Below are 19,860 nucleotides of genomic sequence, written 5' to 3' on the forward strand. Positions count from 1 at the left end.
GTGGAGTTGTCGGCTGCTATTTTAGCTACATATATTGTTATTTTTCCCCCCCTGTTACCTGGTAATCACATGTGGAATGTGTATATACTCTTATTTTTCTGCTTAATAACTCATTTGTGTTGTGTTCATGTAAACAGAATATTGAATTGTCAGTGGCAGTGATATTTTCTGAACTTTAATTTTATATACGACGTGAACCAAATCGTGTTTACTATTTTTATAAGGTAATTAACACCATAGGATTTTGTTTACGAGGATGAATGTTTCCTAATTCTGTGGTGGCTGGTTGAATTATCATTATTAAACATATTAAGGGTAAAATGAAAGTGTCAGCGCTGATTCTGTGCCTTTTTTTAAAAAATTTTTACACCCCATGTGATTTTTTTTATTTGCTGATTGTTGAGCGGAGAACACGACCGTACAGGACGGCGTTTGTTGTGGTCGCAGTAATGAGCTCCCGTGCAGATAAGTGTGCGATTGTAGCAAGACAAAAGCCCGTTTGATGGCGGTGTGAACGAGTGTGTTTGTACGAGTGTGTTGATTCAGCAAGGGCAGCGGTGGGAAAGGCCACGCCAGAGGTTCTCATCCCGTGTGTGTGTTTGGTGTGTAACGCCGGCCTCTTCCTGAGCTCAAAGACCCCCGATACAGAACACACATAGACATTGTGTTGGAGTTGTTGTGTAGCGGCTGGAGGTGGAGATAAATTAGCAGGACGAGGGGGGAGAGCTGGAGGAGTATTGAAAACCGTGACGTCATACATAGCCTGGAGACTGTATGTTTGGTTCTTTCGGTTTTGTTTTTCAATGTTTCACACAATAAGCTGCACATATCACCCACTGGTGGATTGTAACTGCTAAAGTACAGGTAAACTCAAAGTAGTTACACCAAACTGCAGGTTTTCTGAAGGTCTATGCGAGGATTTAGAGAAATTTTGTGTCCATCATCAGATCTGTGAAGTCCAAAATTTTTTATCCCCCAGCCAAATTTTAATATACAGTCAGTTTTTATTCAATTGCCACGTTCCTTCTGGTTAAAATTGATATAAAGTAGTGACAGAAGACAGTAAAACATTGTGTTAGATTGCATCAATGATGCATTTTTAACTATTTTTATGCCACGTCCCATATTAGTCACACTCTTTCCCTGTAGTTCTAGTGTCTAACAGTGTTTCTGCACATCTCCACTGGGATGTAATTCATTTTCGTGTCTATCGCCAGTTCTTTTGGCCTAAAAAGTATTCATCCTCCATGCCAATTTTTTAATTTATAGTCAGTTGTATTCAATCACCAGGTTTCTTCTAGTTGAAAATGATATAAACAAGTAGTAAAAGATAGAAAAACGTATTAGATTGTATTAGTGATGCATTTTTTTAACCATTTCTATACATGTCCCATATTAATCATACTCTTTCCCTTTAGTTCAAGTGTCTATCAGTGTTTCTGCAGGTCTCCACTGGGATTTAGTTCCTCAAAGTGTCCATCTCCAGCTCTTTGAAGGCTTCCTCTCCATCACTCTGCTCTTCACTTCCTCCACAGATTCTGGATGGATTCAGGTCTGGACTCTGGCTGGGCCTCTCCAACATCTTCTCATTGTTTTCTCTTCACCATTTCTTCACCACGTTGACTTCATGTGTCACAGTGTGGAACTCCATGGACTTTTTCATGAAGCTTCAAACTGTAGACACTGGACCTTGAAAACACTTGATGTGACTTTATAGGCTTTAAATTTCTTGTGAGCAGCTAAAATGTGAATCTGGAGGTCCTTACTAAGCTCTTTGGTTTCAGTCATGACTTGAAACTGACGAGACTGCATCAGCTGTTCTCAGTTTATAGTCTATTTGAATGCTCTAAAGATCTTCTGTGGCTCAACCTTTGCAATGATCCCTGGGTGTCCATGACCCTGCCCTGGGTCACTGGTCGTCCTTTTTTGGACAATTTTTGGTGGCCAACTCATACCAGGAACATTGTCCAATTCCAGCTGTTCTGGAGATGTTCTGACCCTTTAGTCTACCATCACAGCTGGTCAAAGTCTCTCAGATAGTCACACATACTGCACTTTGTCCTTCTTTCAGCAAACCAACTCCAAGTCCAGACTGTGCACCTCCTGCCTAAGTACCCACTGACAGGAGGTCTTGTGAAAATTTACAAGAGCAGCACGATTAGCCTTTCTGTTTTCAACGCAGTGTTGGATCCTACAACTTCAAATGCAATGTTAAGTCTGTGTACAACAAAACTGGACATAACTCCAGAGTGTAGGAAACAGAACAATGGAGGTTCGTTAAATTGGAATCGACGGAGAGCTTTAAGTTGCTGATGGTGATGTTAGAGAGGAGAAGATTAGGAACTTGTGATCCAGAACAGGGTTGAAAACGTCATAATTTAGGATGTCATCCAAAATGGGGTAAAAACGTCATAGTTTAGTATGTCGTACAAGATGTGAAAAAACGCCATAGTTTAGTATGTCGTCCAACATGTGAAACAAATGTCATAGTTTAGTATGTCGTCCAAAAAATCACAAAAGCGTCATAGTTTAGTATGTCCTCCAAAATGTGGAAAAAACATCATAGTCTAGTATGTCGTCTAAAATATGACAAAAACGTCATACTTCATTCAGTATGTCGTCCAAAATGTGGAAAAAAAAGTCATAGTTTACGTAGTATGTCGTCCAAAAAATCACAAAAGCGTCATAGTTTAGTATGTCGTCCAAAATGTGAAAAAAACCGTCATAGTTTGGTATGTCGTCCAAAATTTGACCAAAAACATCACAGTTTAGTATGTCGTCCAAAATTTGACCAAAAACATCACAGTTTAGTATGTCGTCCAAAATTTGACCAAAAACATCACAGTTTAGTATGTCGTCCAAAATTTGACAAAAACGTCATAGTTTAGCATGTCGTCCAAAATGTGGAAAAAACATCATAGTCTAGTATGTCGTCTAAAATATGACAAAAACGTCATACTTCATTCAGTATGTCGTCCAAAATGTGGAAAAAAAAGTCATAGTTTACGTAGTATGTCGTCCAAAAAATCACAAAAGCGTCATAGTTTAGTATGTCGTCCAAAATGTGAAAAAAACCGTCATAGTTTGGTATGTCGTCCAAAATTTGACCAAAAACGTCATAGTTTAGCATGTCGTCCAAAATATGAAAAAAAGTCACTCGAGTGTGTCGTCCAAAATGTGAAACAAACATCATATTTTCGTATGTCGTCCAAAATGTTGTAAAAACGTCATAGTTTAGTATGTTGTCCAAAATATGACAAAAACATCATCGGTTAGTATGTCGTCCAACAAGTTGTAACAAGGTGTCCAGATAGCTCAACTGCTTAAGAAAGTGATTCATAAACAGAGCTCTGTCAGAGAAGCAGGGTCGATTCCAGCTCATGATCCTTTACTGCATGGGTTTCCTGTTTTCCTCTCTCCCTGTTGATTCATTAAGAATGGAATAAAATTGTTCATGAAAATATGCCTTATGTTTCCACGAAAATACAATACAATACTTAAATTTTTAAATCGTACATAAATGTATGTGAATACAATGTTCCATGTGAATGTCAATATCCTAGCCTATACTAAACGTCATAGTTTAGTATGTTGTCCAAAATGTGACCAAAAACGTCACAGTTTAGGATGTCGTCCAAAATGTGACCATAAACGTCATAGTTTAGTATGTCGTCCAAAATGTGACAAAAACAGCTTGGTTTCTTGATGACTGTATAGCTCAGTGGTTTAAGCAGGTGAACCACATACAGGGACTGTTCTCTGACTGAGTGGTCCTGGTTTGATTTCTGCCTGTGGCCGTTTGCTGCATGTCTTTCCTCTGCTCTTCTCCTTTATTTCCTGTCTCTCTCACTCCATCTGTCCAATAAAGCTGTGAAAAGGCCATAAAAATAATATTTTAAAAAAATGTCATACTTTGGAATGTCGTCCAAAATGTGACAAAAACATCTCGATTGCGGGGTGACTGTATAGCTCAGTGGGTTAAGCAGGTGAACCATATACAGGGGCTGGTCGCTGATGCAGCGGCCCAGGTCTGATTCCCACCTGTGGCTGTTTGCTGCATGTCTTTCCCCTGCTCTTCTCCCTCTTTCACTTTATCTGTCCAACAAAGCTGAAAAAATACCATAAAAATAAAATTTTAAAAAATGTCATAGTTTGGAATGTCGTCCAAAATGTGGAAAAAAACGTCATAGTTTAGTATGTCGTCCAAAATGTGACAAAAACATCATAGTTTAGTATGTCGTGCAAAATGTGACAAAAACATCATAGTTTAGTATGTCGTCCAAAATTTGAACAAAAACGTCATAGTTTAGTATGTCGTCCAAAATTTGAACAAAAACGTCATAGTTTAGTATGTCGTCCAAAATGTGACAAAAACGTCAAGGTTGCTTGGTGACTGTATAGCTCAGTGGTTTAAGCAGGTGAACTGTATACAGGGGCTGGTCTCCAACTGAGCGGCCTGGGTTCAATTCCCGACTTCGGCTGTTTGCTGCACGGCTCTCCTCCTTTATTTCCCGTCTCCCTCACTCCGTCTGTCCAATAAAGCTGAAAAAAGGCCATAAAAATAATATTTTAAAAAACATGTCATACTTTGGAATGTCGTCCAAAATGTGACAAAAACGTCAAGGTTGCTTGGTGACTGTATAGCTCAGTGATTTAAGCAGGTGAACTGTATACAGGGGCTGGTCTCCAACTGAGCGGCCCGGGTTCAATTCCCGACTTTGGCCGTTTGCTGCATGGCTCTCCTCCTTTATTTCCCGTCTCCCTCACTCCGTCTGTCCAATAAAGCTGAAAAAAGGCCATAAAAATAATATTTTAAAAAACATATCATACTTTGGAATGTCGTCCAAAATGTGACCAAAAATGTCATAGTTTAGTATGTCGTCCAAAATGTGACAAAAACGTCTGGATTGCGGGGTGACTTTATAGCTCAGTGGGTCAAGCAGGTGAACCACATACAGGGGCTGGACTCTGACGCAGCAGCCCAGGTTCGATTCCTGCCCATGGCCGTTTGCTGCATGTCATTCTCCTGCTTTTCTCCCTCATTTCCTGTCTCTCTCTCTCTCTTTATCTGTCCAATAAAGCTGAAAAAACGCCATAAAAATAATATTTACAGAAACGTCATAGTTTAGTATGTCGTCCAAAATATGACAAAAACATCATAGTTTAGTATGTCGTCCAAAATGTGACCATAAACGTCATAGTTTAGTATGTCGTCCAAAATGTGGAAAAAAACGTCATAGTTTAGTTTGTCGTCCAAAATGTGGAAAAAAACGTCATAGTTTAGTATGTCGTCCAAAATTTGGAAAAAAAACGTCATAGTTTAGTATGTCGTCCAAAATTTGACCAAAAATGTCATACTTTAGTATGTCGTCCAAAATGTGGAAAAAAACGTCATACTTTAGTATGTCGTCCAAAATTTGGAAAAAAAACGTCATCGTTTAGTATGTCGTCCAAAATTTGACCAAAAATGTCATAGTTTAGTATGTCGTCCAAAATGTGGAAAAAAAAACGTCATCGTTTAGTATGTCGTCCAAAATTTGACCAAAAATGTCATAGTTTAGTATGTCGTCCAAAATGTGGAAAAAAAAACGTCATAGTTTAGTCTGTCGTCCAAAATTTGACCAAAAACGTCATAGTTTAGTATGTCGTCCAAAATTTGACCAAAACGTCATAGTTTAGTATGTCGTCCAAAATGTGGAAAAAAACGTCATAGTTTAGTATGTTGTCCAAAATTTGACCAAAAACGTCATAGTTTAGTATGTCGTCCAAAATTTGAACAAAAACGTCATAGTTTAGTATGTCGTCCAAAATTTGACCAAAAACGTCATAGTTTAGTTTGTCGTCCAAAATGTGGAAAAAAACGTCATAGTTTAGTATGTCGTCCAAAATTTGGAAAAAAAACGTCATCGTTTAGTATGTCGTCCAAAATTTGACCAAAAACGTCATAGTTTAGTATGTCGTCCAAAATTTGACCAAAAACGTCATAGTTTAGTATGTCGTCCAAAATGTGGAAAAAAACGTCATAGTTTAGTATGTTGTCCAAAATTTGACCAAAAACGTCATAGTTTAGTATGTCGTCCAAAATTTGACCAAAAACGTCATAGTTTAGTATGTCGTCCAAAATTTGAACAAAAACGTCATAGTTTAGTATGTCGTCCAAAATTTGACCAAAAACGTCATAATTTAGTATGTCGTCCAAAATGTGGAAAAAAACGTCATACTTTAGTATGTCGTCCAAAATGTGGAAAAAAAACGTCATAGTTTAGTATGTCGTCCAAAATTTGGAAAAAAAACGTCATCGTTTAGTATGTCGTCCAAAATTTGACCAAAAATGTCATAGTTTAGTATGTCGTCCAAAATGTGGAAAAAAAACGTCATAGTTTAGTATGTCGTCCAAAATGTGGAAAAAAACGACATAGTTTAGTATGTTGTCCAAAATTTGACCACAAACGTCATAGTTTAGTATGTCGTCCAAAATTTGACCAAAAACGTCATAGTTTAGTATGTCGTCCAAAATGTGGAAAAAAACGTCATAGTTTAGTATGTCATCCAAAATTTGACCGAAAATGTCATAGTTTAGTATGTCGTCCAAAATTTGACCACAAACGTCATAGTTTAGTATGTCGTCCAAAATTTGACCAAAAACGTCATAGTTTAGTATGTCGTCCAAAATGTGGAAAAAAACGTCATAGTTTAGTATGTCATCCAAAATTTGACCAAAAACGTCATGGTTTAGTATGTCGTCCAAAATTTGAACAAAAACGTCATAGTTTAGTATGTCGTCCAAAATTTGACCACAAACGTCACAGTTTAGTATGTCGTCCAAAATTTTACCAAAAACGTCATAATTTAGTATGTTGTCCAAATTATGACCATAAATGTCATAGTTTAGTATGTCGTCCTAAATATGGAAAAAAAGTCACAGTTTAGTATGTCATCCAAAATGTGACCAAAAACACACAGTTTAGTATGTCGTCCCAATTATGACCATAAGCGTCACAGTTTAGTATGTCATCCAAAATGTGACCAAAAACACACAGTTTAGTATGTCGTCCCAATTATGACCATAAGCGTCACAGTTTAGTATGTCGTCCAAAATGTGACCAAAAACGTCATAGTTTAGTATGTCGTCCAAAATGTGACCATAAACGTCACAGTTTAGGATGTCGTCCAAAATGTGACCAAAAACGTCATAGTTTCGTATGTCGTCCTAAACATGGAAAAAAACGTCATAGTTTAGTATGTCGTCCAAAATGTGGAAAAAAACGTCATAGTTTAGTATGTCGTCCAAAATTTGGAAAAAAACGTCATAGTTTAGTATGTCGTCCAAAATTTGACCAAAAATGTCATAGTTTAGTATGTCGTCCTAAACATGGAAAAAAACGTCATAGTTTAGTCTGTCGTCCAAAATGTGGAAAAAAACGTCATAGTTTAGTATGTCATCCAAAATGTGGAAAAAAATCATCATAGTTTAGTATGTCGCCCAAAACATGAATAAAATGTCATAGTTTAGTATGTTGTCCAAAATGTGGAAAAAAACGTCATAGTTTAGTATGTCGTCCAAAATGTGACCATAAACGTCATAGTTTAGTATGTCGTCCTAAAAATGGAAAAAAACGTCATAGTTAGTATGTCGTCCAAAATGTGGAAAAAAACGTCATAGTTTAGTATGTCATCCAAAATGTGGAAAAAAATCATCATAGTTTAGTATGTCGTCCAAAACATGAATAAAATGTCATAGTTTAGTATGTTGTCCAAAATGTGGAAAAAAACGTCATAGTTTAGTATGTCGTCCAAAATGTGACCAAAAACGTCATAGTTTAGTATGTCGTCCTAAAAATGGAAAAAAACGTCATAGTTTAGTATGTTGTCCAAAATGTGGAAAAAAACGTCATAGTTTAGTATGTCATCCAAAATTTGACCAAAAATGTCATAGTTTAGTATGTCGTCCAAAATGTGGAAAAAAAGTCATAGTTTAGTATGTCGTCAAAAATTTGAACAAAAACGTCATAGTTTAGTATGTCGTCCAAAATTTGACCAAAAATGTCATAGTTTAGTATGTCGTCCAAAATGTGGAAAAAAACGTCATAGATTAGTATGTCGTCCAAAATTTGAACAAAAACGTCATAGTTTAGTATGTCGTCCAAAATTGGACCAAAAACGTCATAGTTTAGTATGTCGTCCTAAAAATGGAAAAAAACGTCATAGTTTAGTATGTTGTCCAAAATGTGGAAAAAAACGTCATAGTTTAGTATGTCGTCCAAAATGTGACCATAAACGTCATAGTTTAGTATGTCGTCCTAAAAATGGATAAAAACGTCATAGTGTAGTATGTCGTCCAAAATGTGGAAAAAAAGTCATAGTTTAGTATGTCGTCAAAAATTTGAACAAAACGTCATAGTTTAGTATGTCGTCCAAAATTTGACCAAAAATGTCATAGTTTAGTATGTCGTCCAAAATGTGGAAAAAAACGTCATAGATTAGTATGTCGTCCAAAATTTGAACAAAAACGTCATAGTGTAGTATGTCGTCCAAAATGTGGAAAAAAAGTCATAGTTTAGTATGTCGTCAAAAATTTGAACAAAACGTCATAGTTTAGTATGTCGTCCAAAATTTGACCAAAAATGTCATAGTTTAGTATGTCGTCCAAAATTTGAACAAAAACGTCATAGTTTAGTATGTCGTCCAAAATGTGACAAAAACGTCAAGGTTGCTTGGTGACTGTATAGCTCAGTGGTTTAAGCAGGTGAACTGTATACAGGGGCTGGTCTCCAACTGAGCGGCCCGGGTTCAATTCCCGACTTCGGCTGTTTGCTGCACGGCTCTCCTCCTTTATTTCCCGTCTCCCTCACTCCGTCTGTCCAATAAAGCTGAAAAAAGGCCATAAAAATAATATTTTAAAAAACATGTCATACTTTGGAATGTCGTCCAAAATGTGACAAAAACGTCAAGGTTGCTTGGTGACTGTATAGCTCAGTGATTTAAGCAGGTGAACTGTATACAGGGGCTGGTCTCCAACTGAGCGGCCCGGGTTCAATTCCCGACTTTGGCCGTTTGCTGCATGGCTCTCCTCCTTTATTTCCCGTCTCCCTCACTCCGTCTGTCCAATAAAGCTGAAAAAAGGCCATAAAAATAATATTTTAAAAAACATGTCATACTTTGGAATGTCGTCCAAAATGTGACCAAAAATGTCATAGTTTAGTATGTCGTCCAAAATGTGACAAAAACGTCTGGATTGCGGGGTGACTTTATAGCTCAGTGGGTTAAGCAGGTGAACCACATACAGGGGCTGGACTCTGACGCAGCAGCCCAGGTTCGATTCCTGCCCATGGCCGTTTGCTGCATGTCATTCTCCTGCTTTTCTCCCTCATTTCCTGTCTCTCTCTCTCTCTTTATCTGTCCAATAAAGCTGAAAAAACGCCATAAAAATAATATTTACAGAAACGTCATAGTTTAGTATGTCGTCCAAAATATGACAAAAACATCATAGTTTAGTATGTCGTCCAAAATGTGACCATAAACGTCATAGTTTAGTATGTCGTCCAAAATGTGGAAAAAAATGTCATAGTTTAGTTTGTCGTCCAAAATGTGGAAAAAAACGTCATAGTTTAGTATGTCGTCCAAAATTTGGAAAAAAAACGTCATAGTTTAGTATGTCGTCCAAAATTTGACCAAAAATGTCATACTTTAGTATGTCGTCCAAAATGTGGAAAAAACGTCATACTTTAGTATGTCGTCCCAATTATGACCATAAGCGTCACAGTTTAGTATGTCGTCCAAAATGTGACCAAAAACGTCATAGTTTAGTATGTCGTCCAAAATGTGACCATAAACGTCACAGTTTAGGATGTCGTCCAAAATGTGACCAAAAACGTCATAGTTTCGTATGTCGTCCTAAACATGGAAAAAAACGTCATAGTTTAGTATGTCGTCCAAAATGTGGAAAAAAACGTCATAGTTTAGTATGTCGTCCAAAATTTGGAAAAAAACGTCATAGTTTAGTATGTCGTCCAAAATTTGACCAAAAATGTCATAGTTTAGTATGTCGTCCTAAACATGGAAAAAAACGTCATAGTTTAGTCTGTCGTCCAAAATGTGGAAAAAAAACGTCATAGTTTAGTATGTCATCCAAAATGTGGAAAAAAATCATCATAGTTTAGTATGTCGTCCAAAACATGAATAAAATGTCATAGTTTAGTATTTTGTCCAAAATGTGGAAAAAAACGTCATAGTTTAGTATGTCGTCCAAAATGTGACCATAAACGTCATAGTTTAGTATGTCGTCCTAAAAATGGAAAAAAACGTCATAGTTTAGTATGTCGTCCAAAATGTGGAAAAAAACGTCATAGTTTAGTATGTCATCCAAAATGTGGAAAAAAATCATCATAGTTTAGTATGTCGTCCAAAACATGAATAAAATGTCATAGTTTAGTATGTTGTCCAAAATGTGGAAAAAAACGTCATAGTTTAGTATGTCGTCCAAAATGTGACCAAAAACGTCATAGTTTAGTATGTCGTCCTAAAAATGGAAAAAAACGTCATAGTTTAGTATGTTGTCCAAAATGTGGAAAAAAACGTCATAGTTTAGTATGTCATCCAAAATTTGACCAAAAATGTCATAGTTTAGTATGTCGTCCAAAATGTGGAAAAAAAGTCATAGTTTAGTATGTCGTCAAAAATTTGAACAAAAACGTCATAGTTTAGTATGTCGTCCAAAATTTGACCAAAAATGTCATAGTTTAGTATGTCGTCCAAAATGTGGAAAAAAACGTCATAGATTAGTATGTCGTCCAAAATTTGAACAAAAACGTCATAGTTTAGTATGTCGTCCAAAATTGGACCAAAAACGTCATAGTTTAGTATGTCGTCCTAAAAATGGAAAAAAACGTCATAGTTTAGTATGTTGTCCAAAATGTGGAAAAAAACGTCATAGTTTAGTATGTCGTCCAAAATGTGACCATAAACGTCATAGTTTAGTATGTCGTCCTAAAAATGGAAAAAAACGTCATAGTGTAGTATGTCGTCCAAAATGTGGAAAAAAAGTCATAGTTTAGTATGTCGTCAAAAATTTGAACAAAACGTCATAGTTTAGTATGTCGTCCAAAATTTGACCAAAAATGTCATAGTTTAGTATGTCGTCCAAAATGTGGAAAAAAACGTCATAGATTAGTATGTCGTCCAAAATTTGACCAAAAATGTCATAGTTTAGTATGTCGTCCAAAATTTGAACAAAAACGTCATAGTTTAGTATGTCGTCCAAAATTTGAACAAAAACGTCATAGTTTAGTATGTCGTCCAAAATGTGACAAAAACGTCAAGGTTGCTTGGTGACTGTATAGCTCAGTGGTTTAAGCAGGTGAACTGTATACAGGGGCTGGTCTCCAACTGAGCGGCCCGGGTTCAATTCCCGACTTTGGCTGTTTGCTGCACGGCTCTCCTCCTTTATTTCCCGTCTCCCTCACTCCGTCTGTCCAATAAAGCTGAAAAAAGGCCATAAAAATAATATTTTAAAAAACATGTCATACTTTGGAATGTCGTCCAAAATGTGACAAAAACGTCAAGGTTGCTTGGTGACTGTATAGCTCAGTGATTTAAGCAGGTGAACTGTATACAGGGGCTGGTCTCCAACTGAGCGGCCCGGGTTCAATTCCCGACTTTGGCCGTTTGCTGCATGGCTCTCCTCCTTTATTTCCCGTCTCCCTCACTCCGTCTGTCCAATAAAGCTGAAAAAAGGCCATAAAAATAATATTTTAAAAAACATGTCATACTTTGGAATGTCGTCCAAAATGTGACCAAAAATGTCATAGTTTAGTATGTCGTCCAAAATGTGACAAAAACGTCTGGATTGCGGGGTGACTTTATAGCTCAGTGGGTTAAGCAGGTGAACCACATACAGGGGCTGGACTCTGACGCAGCAGCCCAGGTTCGATTCCTGCCCATGGCCGTTTGCTGCATGTCATTCTCCTGCTTTTCTCCCTCATTTCCTGTCTCTCTCTCTCTCTTTATCTGTCCAATAAAGCTGAAAAAACGCCATAAAAATAATATTTACAGAAACGTCATAGTTTAGTATGTCGTCCAAAATATGACAAAAACATCATAGTTTAGTATGTCGTCCAAAATGTGACCATAAACGTCATAGTTTAGTATGTCGTCCAAAATGTGGAAAAAAACGTCATAGTTTAGTTTGTCGTCCAAAATGTGGAAAAAAACGTCATAGTTTAGTATGTCGTCCAAAATTTGGAAAAAAAACGTCATAGTTTAGTATGTCGTCCAAAATTTGACCAAAAATGTCATACTTTAGTATGTCGTCCAAAATGTGGAAAAAACGTCATACTTTAGTATGTCGTCCAAAATTTGGAAAAAAAACGTCATCGTTTAGTATGTCGTCCAAAATTTGACCAAAAATGTCATAGTTTAGTATGTCGTCCAAAATGTGGAAAAAAAAACGTCATCGTTTAGTATGTCGTCCAAAATTTGACCAAAAATGTCATAGTTTAGTATGTCGTCCAAAATGTGGAAAAAAAACGTCATAGTTTAGTATGTCGTCCAAAATTTGACCAAAAACGTCATAGTTTAGTATGTCGTCCAAAATGTGGAAAAAAACGTCATAGTTTAGTATGTTGTCCAAAATTTGACCAAAAACGTCATAGTTTAGTATGTCGTCCAAAATTTGAACAAAAACGTCATAGTTTAGTATGTCGTCCAAAATTTGAACAAAAACGTCATAGTTTAGTATGTCGTCCAAAATTTGACCAAAAACGTCATAGTTTAGTATGTCGTCCAAAATGTGGAAAAAACGTCATACTTTAGTATGTCGTCCAAAATGTGGAAAAAAAACGTCATAGTTTAGTATGTCGTCCAAAATTTGGAAAAAAAACGTCATCGTTTAGTATGTCGTCCAAAATTTGACCAAAAATGTCATAGTTTAGTATGTCGTCCAAAATGTGGAAAAAAAAACGTCATAGTTTAGTATGTCGTCCAAAATGTGGAAAAAAACGACATAGTTTAGTATGTTGTCCAAAATTTGACCACAAACGTCATAGTTTAGTATGTCGTCCAAAATTTGACCAAAAACGTCATAGTTTAGTATGTCGTCCAAAATGTGGAAAAAACGTCATAGTTTAGTATGTCATCCAAAATTTGACCAAAAATGTCATAGTTTAGTATGTCGTCCAAAATTTGACCACAAACGTCATAGTTTAGTATGTCGTCCAAAATTTGAACAAAAACGTCATAGTTTAGTATGTCGTCCAAAATTTGACCACAAACGTCACAGTTTAGTATGTCGTCCAAAATTTTACCAAAAACGTCATAATTTAGTATGTTGTCCAAATTATGACCATAAATGTCATAGTTTAGTATGTCGTCCTAAATATGGAAAAAAAGTCACAGTTTAGTATGTCATCCAAAATGTGACCAAAAACACACAGTTTAGTATGTCGTCCCAATTATGACCATAAGCGTCACAGTTTAGTATGTCATCCAAAATGTGACCAAAAACACACAGTTTAGTATGTCGTCCCAATTATGACCATAAGCGTCACAGTTTAGTATGTCGTCCAAAATGTGACCAAAAACGTCATAGTTTAGTATGTCGTCCAAAATGTCATTAAAAAGTCTTAGTTCAGTATGCATGTCTAAACTCTGACTTTTTATTGAACTGAGCAGCCTCGGCATAGTACTGCACTCTGCGTGCATTTCTAATTTATTTTGTGCATGTCAATTTGGGGTTTTTTGCCTCCTTTTTGTCACTTTTAGTTTTTCATTTGTGCCATTGTGCATCTCATTTGTGTAATTTTGTGTCTTTTTTGTGTCATGTTTGTCTCATTTTGTGTGTCCTTTCTGTTGTTTTGTGTGCAGTTTTTCATTTGTGTCTGGTTCATGTCATGCTGTTCGTCTCTTTGCAGCAAAGCTCAGTGTCTGAGTTGTGTGTCTGAACAGTCTGTCTGACTCTTTGTCCTGAACGTCTGCCTCCTTTTAGAAGAATCCTCCCTTATCTGGTCCAGGACTCATTATTTACTAATTCATTTTCCTCAGAAATGACTCATCTCTTCTCACAAAGCCCAGATTCACTGCTCCGCTCTGACTCATGAGTCTGCACCGTCCTGTCCCAGATTATTCAAAGATTGTTGTGTTGTGTCAGAACTTACTGTAAATACCTCTATCGGTGTGGACTCAGCAGTGAATATGTTGTTCTGTTCTGGATAAACTGGCATAAAACATTTACACTGATCAGCCACACCGTGACTCAAACTTACACAAATTAAACACAAAATGACAAAAAATAAGACAAACAAGACACAAATTGACAAAAATGAGACAAAAAATGACAAAAACTAGTCACAGAATGACACAAAAGAGACACAAATCAATAAAATTTAGACAGAATGGCACAAATGAGACACAAAATAATACAAATGAGATGCAAAATGGTCCTAACGAGACATAAAGCAACAAAAAAATTAATACAAAATGACTAAAATGAGACACAAAAATATTAAACAAAATGACAAAAATTAGATACAAAAAAGCAAAAATGGGACACATCATCACAAAATTAGACACTAAACTATAAAAGCTCGACACTGAACTACAAAAATGAGACACAAATCAACCAAAAAACACACACAAAATGACACAAAATGATACAAAATGACAAAAATTAAATACGGCATGACAAAATCAGATACTAAACTACAAAATAAGACACAAATCAACAAAAATCAGACACAAAATGGCACAAATGAGACATACAATGACAAAAATGAGACACAAAATGACAAAAAACAGTTGCAGAATGATGCAAACGAGACAAAATGACAAATAAGACATAAAACGACAGAAACAAGACACAAAAAAGCAAAAATGAGGCACGACATGACAAAATGAGACACGAAACGACAAAAACTTGACACAACATGACAAAATTAGACACTAAACTATAAAAACTAGACACTAAAATACAAAAATGAGACACAAATCAACAAAAACCAGACACAGAATGACACAAATGAGACACAAAACAACGCAAATGAGACACAACATGACACAAACGAGACACAACATGACACAAACGAGACACTGAGCGACCAGGCGTGTGCTCATCAGTGTCGGGTTTCGACGTGTTCAGAGCTGTGCAGGAAACTTTACACTGATGAGTCTTTGGTCTGCAGCCAGCTGCAACATGAGATGTGTAGTTGTGTACGTGTGTGTGTGTTGTGCACATGTGAGTGTGTGTTGTGTATGTGTGAGTGTGTGTGTGTTGTGTTGCGTTAGCAGCTGAACAATGAGTGCGAGTCACAAACAGGATCCCTCTGTTTCCTGACACCGTAAACTGCACACACATCCTTCACACTCTGAAACACTCCCACCGTGTGTGTTTGTGTGTGTGTGTGTGTGTGTGTGTGTTTGCGTTCAGACTATTTCTGTAGTAATCACACAACAACAACACAGTGCACACTCAGCACACAGACACACACAGGGAGGTGAAACACACACCTGTCCAGCTGAATGTGCTGCTCTCAGTTCTTCCTTCACCTGTTTGTCTGATTTTTCCCATGATCCTCTTCTTCTCCTTATTTATTCCTCTGTTGTCCTCTCTCAGAGTTTCCTGTAGATGACAGGAAATAGTGTTTTTTTTTTGTTTTTTTTTTTACAGTGTTGTGATTTACGGAAACAGTTCATTAGTGTGTATTTGATGTCAGTATTCTACAGGGGAAGATCAGGTTTATGGTTCAACACTAAAACAGACCAATAATTTACTCTATTTAGATTGTGTTGTAACTGTAACTGTTGTTTTGTGTCTTATTTTTGTCATGGTGTGTCTCATTTCTGTTGTGTGTGTGTCTTGTTTCCCATTTGTGTCTAGTTCGTGTCATGTAGTGCCTTTTTTTGGGCATTTTGTGTCTCATTTTTGTCGTTTTGCATCTATTTTTTGTTGTTTTGTGTCTTGTTTATATAATTTTGTATCTCATTTTTGTCATTTTATGTCTTGTCTTATGTGCTTAGTTTGTGTCTTGTTTTATTTGCGTCATTTTCTGTCTCATTTCTGTTGCTTTGTTTTATATTTTTGTCACTTTGTGTCTAATTTTTGTTTTTGTGTCTAATTTTTGTTGTTTTGTGTCTTGCTTGTGTTATTTTGTATCTAATTTTTGTCATTTTGAGTCTCATTTTTGCCATTTTGTATCAAATTTTTGTTGTTTTATGTCTTGTTAGGGCCATTTTGTATCTAATTTTTGTCATTTTAATATTTTTGACATATTGAGTCTTTTTTGTAATTTTGTATCAAATTTGTGTCGTTTTATGTCTTGTTAGGGTCATTTTGTGTCTAATTTTTGTCATTTTGAGTCTCATTTTTGTCATTTTGTATCTATTTTTGTCATTTTGAGTCTCATTTTTGTCATTTTGTGTCTAATTTTTGTCATTTTGAATCTCATTTTTGTCATTTTGTGTCTACTTTTTGTCATTTTGTTTAATATTTTTGTTATTTTGTGTCTTGTTTGAGTCATTTTGGGTCTCATTTCTGTAATTCTGTGTCTAGTTTTTGTTATTTTATGTCTTGTGTCACTTTATGTCTCATTTTTGTCGTTTTGTTTCATTTTTTTTTTGTCATTTTGTGTCTCATTTTTGTCTTTTTGTGTCTTGTTTGTGTCTTTTTGTGTCTCGTTTCTGGCATTTTGTGTCTCGTAATTTTATGCCTCTTTTCTCATATTTTGTCTCATTTGTGTCAAGTTGTGTCTAGTTGTGTGTCTTTTTGTCATTTTGTATCTTGTTTGTGAGGTTTTTTTGCTGGGTTTTACTTCACTTCACAGCTTCAGGTTCAATCACAGTCTGCTGTTTTCTGTCATTCTTGTTTGTGGCTCCAGATCAGCTCCATATTTTAGTGTTATTTCACAAAACCAGAGTCAGAACTCGTCTGTATTTTACTGATCACAGTGACTCCTTCAGTCCGCCTTATCTGTCTCCTCTGCAGCAACTTTCTGTTTCATAAACTCAGATCATCTGTGCTGATAATCAGGTGCAGCTCATGAAGCTGCCAGAAGCAGATTTATTTACACTCTCTGGATGTGTGTTACTGTCTGCACATAAAAGTTGCACAATTAACCGCGGAGCCGCAGCTTTCTGACACATTTTAACGACAAACACACAACTCCCCGTGAGTGGATGCAGTTGGTATTTACAGCAGCAAGTGTCTCCTATTCCCAGTGTACAGGCTCCTCCACCTTCGCTTTCATTTCATGATCAGCGTTTTCTTCTCCTCAGAGGTTACACAGCTGACAGGCGGCACGCTGCACACAAAGACACAAGGACACACAAAGACCACCTTCCTTTTTCCTCATGCAAACACAATCACATGCAGAAAAATGTGACGCTTCAGCTCTTTGGTGTTTCTACCAGCTGCTGCAGAGGCCAACACTGCAGCTTGTTGTTGTTTTGTGTCTTTGTTTTGTGTCTCATTTATGTGATTCTGTGAGATTTTGTGTCTAATTTTCATCGTTTTGTGTCTCATTTTGCCATTTTGTGTCTCATTTTTGTCATTTTGTGTCTCTTTTGTCATTTCATCGATCATATTTGTCTTCGTATCTCATTTTTATCATTTTCAGTCTCATTTTTATCGTTTTGTGGAATAATTTGCTTTCACATTCTGTCTCGTTTTTTAAATTTTGTGTCTCATTTTTGTCATTTTCAGTCTCATTTTTTACTTTTTGTGTCTCAGTTTTGTCATTTTGCATCATTATTTTTGCTTTTTGTGTTTCATTTTTGTCTTTGTGCCATCTTCTTGCCATTTCATGTCTCATTTTTGTCATTTTATGTCATGTTTTTGACATATTGTCTCTCATTTTTGTCTTTTTGTGGATCAGTTTTGTCGTTCAGTGTCTCATTTTTGTCATTTTGCATAATTATTTTGCCTTTTTGCGTTTCATTTTTGTCTTTGTGCCATCCTCTTGTCATTTCGTGTCTCATTTTTGTAATTTTCTGTTTCATTTTTTAATCATGTGCATCGGTTTTGCACTTTGTGTCTCATTTTTGTTATTTATCGTGTCTGTTTTTTGTGGTTTTGTGTCTTACCTTTGTCACTTTCTGTCTTGCTTTTGCAGTGCTGATGCATGCATGCAGCTGCACAGACACCACCTTCCTTTTCCCTCATGCCAACTCAATCACGTACAGAAAATGTGACTCTTCGGCTCTTTGGTTCTTCTACCAGCTGCTGCTCAGAGGAAGCTTTACCAGCAGAACCTTCCTCTGTGTCTTCGGGGTTCCAGGTCGGTTCTGAATGTTCTCCATCAGCAGAGTGCCGGTTGTTTTTCTGCTTCCTCCTTCCTGAGAACCTGAGTGAGGTGATGAGCGGACAGCCGGTCATTAAGCTGTCAGAGCAGCGCTGATGGACCAGAACCCGTCGGCTCACATCCATATCAATCATCCGTCAGGTGAACGTCGGCTCTACCTGCACACCACATCAGAGGTTTACTCCCTGCACCCCGTGTTCCATAAAAAAATACCTGGAATGTTTTTGCTAATTTACTGTCTGTTCACAGTTTTTAAAAAAATCCTGGTATTTAACAGTAAATCCAGACTGTAGATGTCATTTTATGCTGCAGATTTATCACGAAATAAAAGCAAATGTTTTGTTTTTCTTTTTATTTTATTGGTTGATAAGATGTACCGTTTGTTTTTAATCTTAGATGTGTAATTAAATAACATACTTTTAAAAAATATCTTTTCACTATAGACATGCAATTAAATAATAGCTCGTGAAAATGACTATTTAATTGTGCATTTATAGTAAAAAAAAACAAAAAACAAAAGGGATTTTTTTTAAAATAAAACTTTTAAGGGAAGTTTTTAAGGAATTTTTTTGGAATTTTCTTACAGAAGATTTTGCAAATTTTTATAAATTTTTGGAATTTTGTTGCTGAATTTTTGGATTTTTTTCAGACAAAGGAACAATATTTTTTGGTGCCTGTAAATGAGGACAACAGAAGGCTTAAGTCCTATTTTCTATCTGTGTTTTTTAAAGTTAAATAAAAGTCTTTGTATTGAACTTTTGCCCTTTTACCCAGAAACATCGCTAAATCTCTGAAATGCTGCCGCTAAGTCGGCTGAATATTGCGACAAACGCTCTTTAAAATCCCCGTCAGACTTTATGACGCGTTAATGTTTTTTTCCAGTTTAAAAGTGACACACGGTGAGACATAAATACTGCGAACACCTGAGGGCCTCGTCCTGTCTGAGCACGCTCACACTGGAATCCGTCCAGGACTCACATGTCAGGGTTGTGTGTCTGTTTTTAAAGCAGAGCTGAAATCAGTTTGCTTCCACAGCTCTGGGGTTTTTTTTTTTTGGGACCGGTTAGAACTCGTCCTGGAGCCTGATGTGTTTGCAGGACGTCCGCCGTGATGTGCAGAGGTGCTGAGGACAGACAGGAGACACAGCTGTTCAGGGGAATCTCTGCTTGCATTAGCAAACATTTCCTGCAGCTTCTTGCTCCGTGTGCACATTTGAAAGTTCCCAGCGCCTCATCGAGCGTGGGACTTATTCTGCAGGACGCTCAGCATTTTCAAACGTTTGTTGGGTCGGCTCTGAACACAAAACCGAGACGCTTTATTGGCTGTTTAAAGGCGGCTGTAGACAATCTGAGCTGGCGACTAGAGATTTAGATACCTGATGATCGTCTATGGGGACATAAAACAACACAAATGAGACACAAAACAACAAAAACGAGACACAGAGCATCAGAAAGGAGACACAAAATGACACAAATGAGACAAAAAACAACAAAAATGATATACAAATCAACGAAAATGAGAGACAAAACAACAGAAATGAGACACAAAACTATAAAATTGAGACATAAAACAA

The 19,860-nt window shown here is 36.6% G+C and overlaps 1 long non-coding RNA gene across 2 annotated transcripts; it reads right to left on the minus strand.

Annotated features, from left to right (window-relative positions):
• Positions 1-40: 40 nt before the first annotated feature.
• On the minus strand, positions 41-18,402 carry LOC127536348 (uncharacterized). Of its 2 annotated transcripts, XR_007945350.1 has the most exons (6): positions 18,070-18,402; positions 15,499-15,610; positions 11,613-11,723; positions 8,760-9,113; positions 4,675-4,785; positions 41-4,542 (listed from the first exon to the last, which is right to left on the minus strand). It is a non-coding gene; the product is annotated as an uncharacterized LOC127536348 (long non-coding RNA). The 2 variants fall into 2 exon arrangements; XR_007945351.1 differs by lacking the exon at positions 11,613-11,723 and having other exon boundaries at positions 41-4,785.
• Between the last annotated feature and the right edge of the window lie 1,458 nt (positions 18,403-19,860).

The sequence above is a fragment of the Acanthochromis polyacanthus genome, chromosome 12, assembly GCF_021347895.1.
Source record: "Acanthochromis polyacanthus isolate Apoly-LR-REF ecotype Palm Island chromosome 12, KAUST_Apoly_ChrSc, whole genome shotgun sequence".
Classification (NCBI taxonomy): domain Eukaryota; kingdom Metazoa; phylum Chordata; class Actinopteri; family Pomacentridae; genus Acanthochromis; species Acanthochromis polyacanthus.